We start from the raw sequence: 17,705 nt of genomic DNA, 5'->3' as shown, positions 1-17,705 counted from the left end.
CGATTCTTTTGAGAAGTCTGTTCATTTTCAGTGACCATTTGTCTATCTGGGAATGGCTTTTGATCTTAAATATTTTTATTAATTGTTATTGACTCAAGGTTTAAAAAAATATTAAAAAATTATTTAGTATCCTACTACTTTACTGAAGCTGTTAATTATCCTTATTACTCTGGGTCTCTTTATGTAAACAATCATATCATTTGCAAATTGTTATCTTAGCTATACAAACTTTTATCTGTATGAACATGTGATACAAAGACATTCCCCCTAGTCAACCACTTTTTCTTTTTTTTTTTTTGCAGGGCAATGAGGGTTAAGTGACTTGCCCTGGGTCACACAGCTAGTAAGTTTCAAGTGTCTGAGGCTGAATTTGAACTCAGGTCCTCTTGAAGCCAGGGCTAGTGCTTTATCCACTGAGCCACCTAGCTGCCCCAACCACTTTCTTTCTTACTCCAGATGTATTAATTTTGTTTGGACAAAAGCTTTTTAATTTCACATAATCAAAATTATTCATTTTGCCCTTCGTAATCATCTCTATTCCTTGTTTTATTAAGAATTCACATCCTATCCATAGTCATCAAATGTAAATGACCTGCCCCTCTTTTAATTTTCCAGTATGATTTTTAATACTCAGACTATATACTTTGGATTTATTGTAGAATATGATGTTGTGGTATTATTTATTATTTTTCATCACCCAGGCATAGTATTACTACAAATTATCCCTTTGGAAATTGGATTATCCCAGCTCTGTCTGTAGAATAATTAGACAAAATTATCAGGTCTACTCTATTGATGGAGAGTAGTGATGAACATATCTTGAAAATTTCTTCTTGTATGTCTGTAAAAGTGTTTTGTGGTTGCTTTTATACATATCTTGGTAGATTAAGCCTAAGATATTGAATGTATTTTGTTATCTTAAATGGAATTTCTTTTTTTTTTTTACTAGCTTTTCCTTTTGGTTTTTATTGGTAATAAATAGAAAAGTTGATTTTTAAATATAGATTTATTTTTTTTCCTGATGCTTTACCGAAACTCTATTAATTATCTTGACTCATTTTTTTCCCTCTTGTTATACTGGTATTCTTTAAATAAACAATCACATCATCTACAATTATAAACAGTTTTGCATTCTTAGCAAGCATTAGCTATGCATTTCTTTTTTTTTTTTTTTGATGAGGCAATTGGGGTTAAGTGACTTGCCCAGGGTCACACAGCTAGTAATTGTTAAGTGTCTGAGGCCAGATTTGAACTGGGGTTCTCCTGAATTCAGGGCCAGTGCTCTATCCAATGAACCACCTAGCTGCCCCTAGCTACGCATTTCTAACACCATGTTAAAACATAATGGAGACTGTATCCTTTTTAAAATTCCCAATCTGAATGGGAAATTTTTAGGTATTTCTCAATTACAACTAATCCTATAGTAAGGACAAGTACTTTAATTCCACTACTTTTTACGTTTGTTTTTTTTAAACATTTGCAAGAATCCTATTTGGTCAAAAGCTATTTTTTATCTTTTTGTTATTTTTTATTGACATGATTTATTATGTTTGTAGTTTTCTTTATTGAACCATCCTTGCCTTCCTGGTATAAATTAAGCCTAATCATAAAGATTAATTATTTAACATATTACTGTGACTTCATTGCTCATATTTAACATTATTATGACATGTTAATTAATGATATTGGTCTATAATTTTCTAGAAAAAATTTCCCCCATGGGGATTTCTGTGCAAAAGATAGTTTAATTTTGCTATTATTTTTGGCACTTGAGTGGATGAGAAGGAGCTCAGGAATCTTGGCCAAAACCTTGGGCACAACGTTCCAGTTAAATGATGGGACAAATAGGCTTTTTTACACTGACCTTGAAAACTAATCACCATTGACAAGACTTTTTCTATAGGAAAAATCCTTTCAAATGCCATACAACAACTCGCTTATTTTTTCAACATCCCAACTCCTTTTTTTTTAAATGGTGACTAAAATAAAAATAATCTAATCAGAGTTGACAGGTATCTAATAACACCAATGTTAAAACTGCCTAACCAATTGTGACACTTTAAGTAACAGAATCTTGTAAAATGAATGATCATTTGCATCCTATGATACCTTGCTGCTATTATTGTGGGATGGGAGGTATCTATAAATAGAAGAACGAAGAGTTATGTCATTTTCCTGCTACTATCATGTTACTAATTTTGTATTCTGAAAAAAAAAAACACCTTCTAGGGGTGGCTTTTATGATTTCGATCTTGAAAACAAAAGCATAACACAGATGTTCCAAACATCCTTTCATTCAAAATCCACAAGCAAGTTGCAAATGATGACACTTAATCAGCTTTCTACTCTTCTGTGTCTGTCCAGCAGAGGCCCCTCATCCCAGACTCCTCCACAGATTTCAGTGTCTCCTGACTTATTACCTTCAGGATCAAATAGAAACTCCTTTGTTGGGCAATTGAAAGTTCTTCATAAACACCTTCCCTTTCTACTTTTCTTGTCTTCCTGCACTGCACATGGAGTCTTCAGGGACTTTATGATCCAGCTATGATTAGGTTGCTACTCCATCCACCTCTCATCTTCACGTCTTAGCACTGGCTGTTCCTCATGCCTGGAATGTTCTCCCTTCTCAACCCCACTGCTTGGATTTCCTAAGCTTCCTTCAAAAGGGCTCAAATCCCACCTTCTAAATGATTTCCTTTTCTGGCCATTCCCAATACCCAGGTGTTAGTACTTGACCCTCTGGGATTATCTTCTACCTATTCAGTATAAATTACTTTACATATCATTCTTATTTACATATTATTTCCTCTATTAGAATGTAAGTTCTAACATAATAAAAGCCTAATAGACCCTTGTTGACTTGATTTGATTCTTCAAGACAGAGAATGGGAGGGGCAGCTAGGTGGTGCAGTGGATAAAGCACCAGCCCTAGATTCAGGAGGACCTGAGTTCAAATCCAACCTCAGACACGTGACACTTACTAGCTGTGTGACCTTGGGTGAGTCACTTAACCCCAATTGCCTTACCAAAAAAAAAAGAAAGAGAATGGGCAGCCAACTTTGTTTCCTTAGAAAGCCTCCTGGTGGCTCAGTGGATAAAGCACCAGACCTGGATTCAGGAGGACCTGAGTTCAAATGTGACCTCAGATGCTTCACCCCTAGTAGCTGTGTGACCTTGGGCAAGTCACTTAACCTTCATTGCCCCACCCACCAAAAAAGTCTCCTACGAAGGGTCATTTTCATGAAAGTATCCAAGGTTGAAAATGTCAAGGTGGCAGACATTGAAGTTTTTTAATCAGAGGAGTGATCTCTGTGTAGCAAAGTGAAAAATTAGAGCGATATGGCTTCTCAAACCTTTGAGGGGCTTTCCCAATATTTCCCTCGTTTATTCCCTCCTAGTCTTTAAGAATTGAAGTGAAACTATAATCACAGTACTCTGCATGGCCAAGGAAATGGTGGTACCTGCCAGATGATGTTTAGTTGTGGGTTTCTTGGAAGGAGGGAGAATTTGGAAGGAGGAAATGGTGTAGGAGGCTCAGGAGAGAAAGTAACAAGATTCAATTATATATATATATATATATATATATGTATATGCACACACACACACACACACACACACATATATATATATATATATATATATATATATATATATAGAGAGAGAGAGAGAGAGAGAGAGAGAGAGAGAGAGAAATGTTAAGCACAAAAGAATGAGATGATTTCACTTTCAAAAGTTAAAAACCTGCTGAATGATTCTCTTCTTTGAAAATGCCCATCTACTAGCCTAAAAGTCTTGGCCCATAGGGAGAGATGGACTTGGGTTACTATGGCTGATAATAATGACCTTCAATCAACCAACCAATGAACAAGTGTTTATTAAGTGTTTAACATGTGCCACATATTGTGCTAAGCACTGGGGATACAAAGAAAAGCAAAAACATCATTTCTTGCCACCTGCCTTCAAACAAGTATGAGGCCTCTGAAAAATGGGAGGAATTTGGGCTCAATTGTTTTTAAGGTCCCTTTCAGTTTTAAATCTATGATGGTTTCTAGATCTCTCTCTCTCTCCCCCTCCCCCCTCTCACCCCCCTCACATGTCGGTTTATCCTATCCATCCATCCACCCATCCATGTGTCCATCCATGTATCTATCATAAGGAATGGGACTATCAGGGTTGCATTAGAAGGATAGGAAAAAAGAAGAGCCTGGAATGAGCAGAGGAGAGGACATCTACTCTTTTACAGTATGACCATGAACTATTTTTTTTTTCTTTCAGGACAATGAGGGTTAAGTGACTTACTCAGGGTCACACAGCTAGTAAGTGTCAAGTGTCTGAGGCTGGATTTGAACTCAGATCCTCCTGAATCCAGGGGTAGTGCTTTATCTACTGTGCCACCTAGCTGCCCCTTGACCATGAACTCTTTTTTTGACAATCTGGGGGGTTTACTCCATAAGCGACTGTCCAACTTAGGGCTATGTCCAGGTCAGGGTTTATTTGCCCTCTTAATGGAGCAAATGAATCCCTATTGAGTACCTTCATTTCTACCTGACTTTTGTTTCAGTCACTGCAGTTATACCCTCAGCACTTAGTACAATGCCTGGCACGTAGTAGGTGATTAATAAATAATTTTTGATTGGATGGATGTCTGCTGATTCTTCTTTACTGTAAGCTTCCCTAAGAAATCTGTTTCATCCCCAAAAAGAGAAAAGGACCTATTTGTACAAAAATATTTATAGCAGCTCTTTTTGTGGTGGCTAAGAATTGGAAATCAAAGGAATGCCCATCAATTGGGGAATGTCTAAACAAGCTGTGGTATATGATAGTGATGGAATATTATTGTGCTATAAGAAATGGCAAGCAGGATGATTTCAGAAAAACCTAGAGAGACTCATATGAACTGATGTATAGTGAAGTGAGCAGAACCAAGGGAACATTGTACACAGAGACAGCAATATTGTTTGATGAAGAACTGTGAATGACTTAACTATTCTCAACAATGCGATGATCCAGGACAATCCCAAAGGACTACTGATGAAACATGCTAACCACCTCTAAAGAAAGAACTGATACTGATGGAACAGAGACTGAAGCATGCTATTTTTCACTTTCTTTCATTTTTTCTTTTATTCAAGTTCTCTTGTACGAAATGACTAATAAGGTAATGTTTTACATAATTGTACATGTATAACCTGTATCTGATTGCTTACTGCCTCAGAAAGGGGGAGGGGGAGGGAAGAAAGGAGGAATAAAAATTGGAACTCAAAACAATAAATTAAAATGTTTATTACTAAAAAAAAAAGAAATCTGCTTAGCAGAGAGGAGCTTTGACAGGGGAATATGTTAAATCAGAGGTTAGAGCTGAGTAAGGAAAGTAGTCCTATAGAAGAAAGAAATAAATTATCTGACTATGATCATTACAACTATACCATCACTGGGTACAAATGGAAAGAGTAGTGAGTTTTCTTGGAGCTTAGAGGACATCAACTCTGTAATCATTTGTGGTAGAAATGGGTAGTGTTATATTTCCTGACACATAGTCCCTAATGCTGTCCTCTTCCTTAAATGTTTGTGTTGAAATTAAAATTGTATATAAGTTCTGTGAAAAAAAAATCTTATGAGGGACATAAGACAATTCTATTTTATGTCTTTATAATTACCCCATGGACCCAAGCCGAATGACTAAGTATGTCACATTCTTTCCGACCATTGAAGACATCAGTGGAAGATTTGTTAAAAACTGCTTGCAATCCTAGACTTTACTGCTAAATGACCTGCTAATTGAGGGCAAATGCAGGAGAAACACACAGGAAATGGTTTTTGGAAAGTAAGATCTGATTCACAAAGCTGAATGACTAATAATTTCAAGTTAGGTTCAGCAAAATCGAGCACCCATGCTTGAAGAAAAAAATTGTTTAAATTGAAATAAAGCTTTAGAAAACTGCCTTACACCTAAAGCCTGAACAACAACAAACAACAAAACTGAATCCCAAGGAGATCTGGCATAACTTCCTGGCTCTACAGCTTTTTGTACATTTGATAATGGACAAATCATTTAAAGCACTGAAAAAATTATAAATAAATTACCTAGCCCAACCTTCTCATTTTGCAGATGAGAGCTCAGTGAAATAAGAATAACAACTCATCTTTATATAGAACTTTATGATTTGGAAAGCACTTTTCTTATAATGAGGTAGATGACATAGATGTTATTAACCTCATTTTAGGCTCTGAAAAATGAAGATGTTTGAACATTTCACAAGTTTCTTAGGAAGACTGTGATGGTAGGTCAGCTGACTTGAAGTCTACTGCTTGAACCACTCAGCAACACTGCCTTCATTTTTCCAAAATCATATAGGTGGTAAGTAGCAGTTTTGAACTACGGCCTTGAGACTAAAAATCAAGGACTTTTCCTGATTTCATTGTACCACAACTCTGTCCCCCAGCTATAAAATGGAAAACAATAATGTATACTTGTGATGCCTACACAATACAAGGTTGTTATGAAGATAAAATAAGATCAGTGTAAAAATCAGTACAAATGTAAATTGCTGCTATCATCACTATGTCTGTGGCATAGTTCACCACAAGGGTTCTTGGGAGGTCAATCAGTTTTTTATAATTCAGGCAATGGCCACCTAGTTTGTAGATTTTTCCAGCCCGATCCATCTCCTTCTACTTCAGTTTGCCCATTTGGGGCTCATTCATGGCTTGTTGCTGCTTCTCAATGATATGACAGGCAGAATGAGCACAGAAACATCTACCAGTCATTTTCTTTTGGAAGATTATCAGGAGAGAGGAGGCTGAAATGAATGGCTAAAATAAGGTCTGATAATTTCTTGTGGATTTTGTGTCTCTTTGAGACCTGTGATTTTTATCTTTGTGGAGATCTCCTTGATGTGGAAATTCTCTCTTCCACTAATTCAGATCCAGCTGCTCATCTGTCATTTAGAGTCTTGAGATTTGAAGAGTTTCCTACTCACCAAGAGATTAGGTGACTAGCTCAGGGTCACATAGCTAGGTGTAAAACTTGAATCTGGGGCTTCTTTACTCCAAGGTGTACCCTCTATCAACTGCCCTATGTTATCTGTTCAGGCTAGATTTTATCCCAGTTCACAAAGAGATCTATCACAGACATATTTATTTGCCCACCGGATTTAAAATTACTCAAATTGAATTATATCTGATATTTCTTAACTGTAGCTATTTCATTTTTTTTTTTTTACAAAGTAGATATCAATTGGGAAATGAAAGAACAATATAAATTAGCCAGTCTGGTCTTTGTGAAGCAGACATGTAGAAGCTCATCATTAGTCCTGTGCTGAAAACCTCACCAAAGATTGTGTTCCATTGGTATAAAGCCTTCCAGAGCTCAGGTTCTCCTCCATGAGGCATAATAGAAGGCCTTTCAGGATGGCTTTCCATCACGTCAAAAGTGTTTTTGAGACTAAATGATTTGCCCAGAGACATATAGACATATTTATGTCCAAGGACATAAAATGAGATTTTAGTTATGAAAGAAGATCAGCAAGGCTAAAAGAGTGCTAGAGAAGCACAAAATATTATTGAATAACACATATATTGAATTTGCATTTGAATGCTTTTGATATCACATCATGTTGAAGTGGATTTTCCCCCCACATTTAATACTTTGTTTTAGGACCTGCGGCAATTTTGGAAATAGATCATTTTTATTAAGGCCAAGCCCATCACAATCATATACCACAACTTGTTCAATCAAACATGGATAGACTTGTATGAAATGATGAAGAGAGAAATGAGCGGAACCAAGAGATCACTGCATATAGTAACAGCAATACTTTTTAAAGAATGACTTTGAGCAAATAAGTCATTTTGATTGTTGTAAATATCCAAATTAACTATAAAGGGAATATGAAGAAAGATGCTATCTGCATCCAGAGAGAAACTGATAGAAATTTGTATAGAATAATTTTATGTATGTCTAATGGTAGCCATCTCTAGGGTGGGGGGAGGGAAGAAAAATATTTACATGATAACTATTACATATTTAAAAAGACTAGCAAGTAGGAAATAACAGATTTGCACTTTCACAAATCATCTTTTTTATTATACTATGTAATAGAAATGTTGTATTCCATAAATTTTAAAAAATGAATGTTAAAAAAGATTAAGACTGGGGGTGGCTAGGTGGCGCAGTGGATAAAGCACTGGCCCTGGATTCAGGAGGACCTGAGTTCAAATCCAGCCTCAGATACTTAACAATTACTAGCTCTGTGATCCTAGGCAAGTCACTTAACCCCAATTGCCTCACCAAAAAAAAATGTAATTGGGAAATATTTAAAGGGGCAGCTAGATGACACAGTGGTTAAAGCACCGACCCTGGATTCAGGAGCACCTGAGTTCAAATCCGGCCTCAGATACTTGACACTTAGCAGCTGTGTGACCCTGGGCAAGTCACTTAACCCCCATTGCCCCACAAAAAAAACAAAAAACAAAAAACAAACAAAAAAAAAAGATTAAGACTAACATACAGCAAAATTTTTTATGTTGAAAGTTTAGAAGAATAGAGGTTTGTCAAAATTTTGATAAATAGAAATGAAACTTAAAAAAAGGAGAGAGAATAAAATGTTCTCCCTTTTCAATATGATGTTGATGCCACTGACTTGGGCAGGGCATATGCTTGAGATTGTTTCTTTTCTTTAGTAATGAGTTGTGGATTTGACCAAACCTAATCATACTCTCTCTCACTTGTTCCCTGTGGCCAGAAGTACAAAGATATGAAATGGCTGGTGGAGGTGAGCAGGGCAGGCTATTACCATGTAACAGAACAAAGCTAACTGCTCTGTAATGTGACTAAAGTTGTTGAATCCATTAACCTTGGCCTCATTAGCATCATTTTTTAAAAAACCATGGTTATTTAGTTCAATCATCTACAGGCTATGAAGGCCATGTAAACATACTGTTTAATTATTTGATTACTTGCAAAGAAATTGGCTTTTAAAAAGCCATCTTTATTAGAAGACAAGACCTCAAGAGCTTTTTTTCAAGGAAATTATTGGCAAAACAATCTTCCTCAAGCTCTCAGGTTTCAGAAACCTGGGAAAGCATCCTTACAAAATTGACACCAACTACTTAAAGCTTTTGTCAATCTATTCTGAATTAACCTAATGACTTCAACTGAAGCTCTCCAGGGTCTTTACATTTTTTACTGCGGCATTTGTAATTAACAATGGATCTGATCTGATCTTCTTGGTCTGTCAGAAAAAATGCACTTGCCTCTGTCAATACATTACTCAATTAGGAAAAGTAAACTAACTTCTGAAACCCATGCATCCATTGAGAACCAGTATGGAATGGGTATTTGGACTTTTACAGGTATGCTACCAGTACAAGGACATCACGGTCTACCATTACTCCTTTTCCTAAACCTTCCTTGTAGCTTCCCCTAAAGTCATAAGTCATATCTTCACTCCTCCCAGTTTTCTCAGAAGCTCTAAGTTAATGTAAATTTGCTTACTGGATTATATTAGCTAGGCTGGTAGGCTATAACCTCAGTTGGAAGACACCTAAATTGTAGGCTAAATAGACAGACATTCCCCATATTTATTCTTAAAATACTTTGTCTTGCCTCTACTTCATGATTAAATTGAGGTGATTAATGTTTCCTCAATTTCACCATTTGTAAAATGAAATAATGGCATATTTAATGACCATCTATAATCCATAGGTAAACTAATAGCAGAATAGGCCACACAATTCTGAATTACTGCTCTAACAAATAAACTCCCTTCTTTCTGATGATGAATAATGATTTGCACATAAATTAACTAATTTTTAAGCAATCCCTCAGCAAGAAAAACAGAAACATTCGGTTCACAAAGGAATGGTTAACTGAATATGCAAAATAACAGACTGCTGATGGACAGAAAATGTCTGGATTAGCACATCTCTTCGTGAAGAATGGCAGAGAGAACTGGAATTTATCATCTGAGAGACCAAGAAAAGGTTGAAGGTTTCAGGACCAAGACTCCCTCTACAATTAGCCCATATTCCTATATGACTTCAATCAATCAATAAGCCTTTTAGTAGGTACCTAGTTTATACCAGGCCTTGTCATTGGGCCAGTGGGAATATAAACACAAAGAATAAAACAGTTCCTGCTCAAAAGGACTCATGAAAATTTTAAGAGGTGGGGGTGGAAAGTGGGCAGGTTTTAAGAGAATGGTGTAGGTTTTTTAGGGCACAAGGTTTGTCCCTATTTCTTCCCTCTTCAGTCCCACTGTTATAGGAATTGGATCTCTTTTCCAAGTAATCAGATAGATTTGAATTTCAAATGTAGAAACCTAGGGGAAAATGTTGGTTCTTCAAAGAAGTCATGTCTCATTTCCTGCCACATGTCACACCGTGCACTGCAGGACTGTACCGGGAGTCTTATAAGGCCAGTGGTAACAGGCCAAGGGAAGCAGTGGGAACATCATTGCATTGCGGGGAAAGGGCTTTATGTACATTAAAGGGCTCTCTAAATGTCATTTATGACATTGCCATTCAATTACTGGTTCTACCACTGAATGTCCCTATGACCAATCACTTAACCTCTTGGAGCCACAGTTTTCTAGATATTGTTCATCATATAATTATAACTATATGCTCAAGAGAGGCAGTCTGACAGTGGATAGAGAGCAACCTTTAGGCCAGGAAGACCTAAGTTTAAATCCTCACTGGCTGTGTGACCCTAGGCAAGTCACTTAACCTCAACTCTCTAAGGCATTTAAATGGCACAATGGATAGAGTGTTGGCCATCTTCCTAAATTCAATTCTTCCCTCAGGCACTTACTAGCTGTGTGACCCTGGGCAAGTCACTAAACCCTGTTTGCCTCAGTTTCCTCATCTATAAAATGAGTTGGAGAAGGAAATGTTAAACTACTCCAGTATCTCTGCCAAGAAAACCCCAAATGGGGTCATGAAGAGTCATACACAAAACTGAAACATGACAGAACAACAAGAAAAAGACCGAGTTTCAGAGGAGCATCACAATGTAGAAGGCATTTCCTCACCCAGGGGTTTCCATTGTCAATGAAATCAGAAGTCTAGTCCCTGTCCCTACTTATCAGTAAGACATTCATGAAAACTTAGCACAAAAAGGGGACTTAACATTTATCTAATCTAACCTCCTTATTTTGTAGGTGAAGAAAAGGAGGCCTAGAGAATTTCATTGATTCAGCTAAGGTCTAATACAGAGCAAGTAGGCACCCTAGGACTCAAAGCCATACTTTTTAAGTCCAAATGCACTTTCTTCCTGTGACAACACATTGCATTTAAAGAGCACATTATATTGTTCAATCCATTTCAATCATATTCTCGTTTGATCCTCATAATCTTCATTGTTAAAGGCTGGCAATTTCTATTAGGTATAAACATCAGGGATGTTATAGATTACATAACCTTTTTGTGGACTTTCCCATGAATTTTTTTTTTTTTTGGTGTGAGGCAATTGGGGTTAAGTGACTTGCCCAGGGTCACACAGCTAGTAAGTGTTAAATGTCTGAGGCCAGATTTGAACTCAGGTCCTCCTGAATCCAGGGCTGGTGCTCTATCCACTTTGCCACCTAGTTGCCCCTTTTCCCAGGAGTTTAACCACTATAGTTAACAAATTTAAAAAATCTTTCCCCATTGGTAAATTGGGAATGTCTTGTACTACTCAATTTCAAACTGCTGTACTGTTGGACTATAGGTTTAGAGCTAGAAGCGATCTTAGAGGTGATCCAGTCCAATTCCTTTATTTTAGAAAAAACAGAGGCCCAGCTAATTTAAGTGACCATGAGCAGGTCACTAGGTAGTAGATTGGACAGCAGGTGATTCAAATGCTCTGATTTCAAATCTAGCCTTCTTTCTCCTATGCAATTCAGACAGGTGTACTTTGTAACTCCTATAGTGCCTACTAGGACTAGTAAATGTTTAACAACTGCTTCTTCATTAGATTGTAAACTCTGTGATGGCAGGTATTGTATTTTGCTTACCTTTGTATACCCAGCACTTAGCATATAGTAAGCACTTAATAATAAATGTGGGTTGATTGAAATACACACACACACACTTAATACAAAACACATTGTGAAATTTTACCCAGATTACTAATATTTTCTCCATCACTTTAAATCAAGATAATCTGCAATATAATAAATAAAACCCTGATTTGTAGCATTTGCTGATTTTTGAACTGTACATACTCACACTGAAAATTTAACAATCAGCTTTCAAGAAGATAAGACTAGTCCCAGCACAGCTCTGCTACATCACCATACCTTACACTCAGGAGATATTTGTTGAATGGATGAAGGAATAGATGAATTGGCATAGAGTCAGCAGACTGTGCCTCTGACATTAACTAACTGTTACCATGTACAAGTCACTTGACTGTTCTTAGCTTCAGTTTCATCCTCTGTAAAATAAAGATAGTAAATATTGTACTACTCACCTCAGAATAGTTTTGTGAGAAAAGCAAAAGATGAGTTATTATGAATAGTTATTATTTCAAGGTTGTTTTAATTAATTTGCATTTCTCTAATCAATAATGATTTAGAACTTTTTTTTTCATATAACTATACATTGTTAACTGAGCTGCCTTTTCATATCTGCTGACCATTTATCAATCGGGAAATGACTCGTATTCTTATATATTTTACAAAGTTCTTTATATATTTGACATATGAGACCTGATCTTAGAAACCATCTATAAAATCTGCCCCCTGCCCCAATTTTGTGTTTTCCTTCTGAACTTGGCTAAATTTGTTTTATTTGTATAAAACCTTAATTTAATGTAACTGAAATTGTCTGCTTTATACTTCACTCCACTCTCTCTTATTCATTCATAAATTGTTCACCTATCCGTAAGTCTGATAGGTCATATGTCTCATGGACCTTCGGATCTAATTTACATCTCTTTATATCCTGATCATGGATCCATTTTACCTTATCTTGGTAAATGGTGTAAGATATTGGTCTATGCCCGATTTCTGCCATACTGCTTCCCAGTTTTCTGAACAATTTTGTTTTTATCAAATAATGAATTCTTATCCCAAAAGGGAAAAGAAGGGGGAAAAAAAAGAAACTTACATGATAACTATTATATATTTAAAAGGAATAGCAAGGTGTACATAATAGATTCACCGTTTCATGTGCAATCGTCTTTTTAAAATTATACTCTGTTATGGAAATGCTTGTCATTGCAGAAATTAAAAATAAAATTTAGTAAAAAAGAAAAGTATTCAGTTAATTTTGGCTAAAAACAATAATAGTAGTAATAATTTTGTTTAGTCATATCTGATTCTTTGTGACTCCATTTGAGATTTTCTTGGCAAAGATACTACAGTGGTTTGCCATTTCCTTCTCAAGGTTATTTAACAGATGAGGAAACTGAAGTAAATAGGGTTAAGTGACTTGCTCAGGGTCACACGCTAGTAAGTGTCTGAGACCAGATTTAAATCAGGAAGATGAGTCTTCCTGACTCAGGTAATACCATCCACTATTCCACTTAGCTGCCCTAGTGGTAACAACAGCAATAACAACAATAACAATAACCAGTGTTTATATAACACATTGGGGGCAGCTAGGTCCAGCAGTAGATAGAGCATGAAGCCTGGAGTCAAGAAAGAAGATCTGATTCCAAATATGGCCATAGACACTAACTGTGTGACCCTGTGCATGTCACTTAACCCCTATTTGCCTCAGGTCCTCATCTGTGTCACCTAGGTCCCTCCAAACAATCATTTATCTCAACTACTGATTTCTGGTTTTATTGTTATCTTTAGACCTATCAATGAATTATAATATGTTAGAATATTGTAAAAAGCACGAGGGGAGGAATGAGGCCTGAATCTCAGTTATGACTCAATTATTAATTAGTTGTGTGACCATGTATAAGTCATTTGATCGCCCCAGGCCTCAGTTTCCTTATCTGTGAAATAAGAAGGTTGGTATCTTTGGTCTCCCTTCTAGCCCTAACACTCTATGTGGTTGCATGATTGCTTCCTAGCATGTGTCAGTTATACCCAGTACTATAGCTAATGCTAATGAGTATTCATAAAAGGCCCAATGAGATAGTAGAAACATGTTAGAATCAATAGCTCTAATTCTAAGGGCAACAGTATACTTTGAGTAATATTTCAGCAGCTGGCTTGGCACACAGCCAGCCTATCTTGTCTCTCACCTAAGATGCTAGGAAGTAACCAAGTTTTGGTAGTAAGTCCACAACACAGATGTAGGGAGGAGATCAACTCAACACTGCCTTGATGTGAGAGCTTAAGATTCATTCTTTGCTGCCACAGATTCCTCAACTAGAAATCAATCAGTTTAATCACAAGCATTTCTTGAGGGCCTGTCATATGCTGGAGTCTATGCTAGGTGTTTAGGACATAAAGAAATAAAACTATGCTTCATCTTTATAAGTTTATATTCATAGGACCATGGACTTAGAGTCAGATGAGACCTTACACTCTTATTTTACAGATGGGTAAGCTGAGGCACAGAGATTTAAAAAGCTGTTCTATCCATTTACATCCAAATATGTGTGTATATATGTATGTATGTGTATGTGAGCATGTGCATGTGTGTGCAAGTGTGCATGCATGTGCATGTACATGTTCATGGGCATGGTCAAAGAGGAAGGACTCTGAAGCTGGTAAGCATACACCAAGGGGAGCAGAAAAAGCTTCACTTAGGAGTTGGAGTGCCAGCTGCAATATACCTGGTAGGATTGTTCTTAGGATTAAATGGAGCAAAACCCAATTGCATTTGGTACCAAGTAAAAATCAAAGTCCTATCATTTTATTGTTTCTATTTTTTTAAAAAAAGGAAAAATGATGAATGTTCCCACTTTGTTTTTATTCCTCTGCCCTTTGTCAGGCAACAAAGCTACTGGGGGAAAAAAAAGTGATCTCAACCCGCTGACCTTTAACTCATTTAGAAGGCCTCATCTAGGCAAGGAATAGTTCAATGGTTCAATGGTGCCTTTTAACTGCTGCCATCCTCCAAGTCAGGATGGCCTGGCTGTGAGCTAGATGGCTCTTCAGCTCATCCCCTTTGAAGTCATGTTCGTTAGCCCAGCAGTTCCTGTATTTCTGTACACTCAGTAATTGGTTAGCACACTTCCTGCTGGGTTTGCTTTTAAAAAGAGAATTTTTAAAAAATCACACAGGTGGAGCCTCGGCATTTGAAAATACCTAACACCCTGTAGTCAGCAAGCTCCGGCTTCCTGTGACTTTCTGTAGGAGCCCTGAGGAGCTCCTTCCTCTGTAACAAGTGGAAAAGAACAAAAAACAAAAAAGAAAGAAGGAAGAAGAAAAAGAGAAAAGAAGAGAAAAATGTGAAGTAGAAAGAGTGACTGATTTGACTTTTTAGAATGAGACTGCATCCATCATCTCAACACCTTGAACAATCTAAGAGGTTAGATAGTAATGCTGGTTTTGTGGTTACATTTTTTCAAAAACAACAATGAAGCCTCCTGATAGGCCCAAAGCACACTCATGCTTGTCTCAAACAAATCAACTTTTTTTTTTTTTTTTTTTTGGTGAGGCAATTGGGGTTAAGTGACTTGCCCAGGGTCACACAGCTAGTAAGTGTTAAGTGTCTGAGGCCGGATTTGAACCCAGGTACTCCTGACTCCAGGGCCAGTGCTCTCTCCACTGTGCCACCTAGCTGCCCCCAAATCAACTCTTAATATGTTAGTAGTCTATTTACAACAGCCTTCCTTGTTCTCCATTTATTTTGCATATAATTAACATTTAAAAAAATTTATTTTGTTAAATCCAATAACATACACAATTTTTTTTAACATTAAAAATTTTTTTGAACTCCAAATTCTCTCCTCTCCTGCCCCACCTATTAAGAAGGCAAATAATGTATCATCAATTATACACAAAGTCATTTGCATATACTTTAGATATATACATAGGCTGCACGATATAGTGCCACAACACTGAGTTCAGTTCTAAAATGTAATTGGGAAATATTTGACGAAATTTAAAAAAATATAATACAAAATAGGTAATGTTAATAGGTGTTTTTCTAAGTCAACATGTAGCCAACAGAGATCCTTCTAGCCCCACTTCTATTTGAGTTTGACACCACTTGTGGAGTGCATTGAGAGTTGGCCTCAAAATTAGGAAGACCTATGCTGGCTCTGACCTCCTGGTTGGGTGATTCTAGGAAGAAATCACCTAACCTCCTGGTGACCCAGGTAACTCTCAGACTAGAAATTGAAGAGAAAGTGATGATCTGCCTTGGTAGCATTTCCTCACCTAGAACTTTCCTATGTCAATGAAATCCCTGGTCCAATCCCTTATAGTTACTGTATATCTGTGTACAAGTTGTTTCTATTCTTAATGTCTTCAGTGCCCAACACAGGGCTTGGCACAATGTCTGTTTGATTATTCCACTGTTCTCAATGGGAACTAAATTAGTATACAGTCATCCCTTCTGCATCTTTACTTTTTTCCATCGTGGTTTTGATAATTCATGGGTTGGCATAAGAAATTAAATGGGAATTTTGGGGGAAAGTTTTGCAGAAGCTGCAGATGACACCCAAAGGCCAGCAGATGACACAGAGCCCATGACCAAATATTTACCCCCCAATTTTGCAATAAGGTACTGTAAATATGCCATAAAAGAAGAAAAAAATCAGACTTTTTCTCTGGTATGAAGGGCCAAAATTTTTTATGCAGATTTTCCTTATCAAAGGGGTTAGGCACTCCTGGATATGGAAGGGATGATTGTACTCCAAAAGAGAATATTCTTTCAGTGTAACTGAGTTTCTTTGAGTGGATCTACCACTTCAGGACGGGGTCAGTTGGAAAAGTTTATGGTAGGGTAGGCTGTCCACAGTAATTCCTCTCTTAGGGATGGTAGTAGCCAGATTTTACCTCTACATTGTGTAACTATTGGGTATTTCAATAGGCAGTGTCCAATCTCTTTGTCTTGGGAAGAGAAGACCCCTTAGGGTATCTGGCAACAAATCTTACAGGATTATAAAATGAAAAAGGCTAGCCGTCTTTATATAACTTCATAAAATATGACTTTTCATTTTTTTCCTGTTCAAGTGATAAAACCTCTAAATAACAACTCCACTAACAATTTCCACAGTTAGGGGTTAGGCTTAAGTAATTTGTTAACTTAGGGGAGATGTTCTTGGATGAATCATAACAATGTAGCTGAGGGAATGTTTAAATGGCTTCACAGAATGAATTCTGATATAGATTAGCTAATAATAGTTGAGGCAATTATTGTGGTGCAGTAGATAGAATGCTGGGTAAAGAGTCAGGAAGATTCATTTTCCTGAGTTTAAATCTGGCCTAAGACTCTTATTAGCTGTGTGATTCTGGGTAAATCACTTAACCGTGTTTGTCTCAGTTTCTTCATCTGTAAAATGAGAAGGAAATGGCAAACCACTCCAAGTATCTTGGCCAAGAAAACCCTAAGTGGGGTCATGAAGAGTAGAGCATGACTGAACATAGACAAAATTATAATAGCTAGTATTTATATAGCACTTTTTACATTATCTCATTTGATCCTTACAACAACCCTACGAGATTGGTGCTGTTATTATCATCCCCCAGATGAAAAAACTGAGGCTGAGTTAACCTAGTGTCACACTGCTAGTCACTATCTGAGGCAAGCTTTGAACTCAGGTTTTTCTGACTCCAAGCCTTGCATTTGTAGAAATATTTTGACTT

The 17,705-nt window shown here is 36.9% G+C and overlaps 1 protein-coding gene across 1 annotated transcript in view; it reads right to left on the bottom strand.

The window, feature by feature from the left end:
• The window catches only part of PRKCQ (protein kinase C theta), a 196,709-nt gene that overhangs the window by 143,927 nt on the left and 35,077 nt on the right, over positions 1-17,705 (bottom strand). The window lies entirely within an intron of this gene.

This window comes from Dromiciops gliroides, chromosome 5 (assembly GCF_019393635.1).
Source record: "Dromiciops gliroides isolate mDroGli1 chromosome 5, mDroGli1.pri, whole genome shotgun sequence".
Lineage (NCBI taxonomy): Eukaryota > Metazoa > Chordata > Mammalia > Microbiotheria > Microbiotheriidae > Dromiciops > Dromiciops gliroides.
Note: the sequence above shows the minus strand (reverse complement) of the source record. Positions and strands in the feature narration are given on the sequence as shown.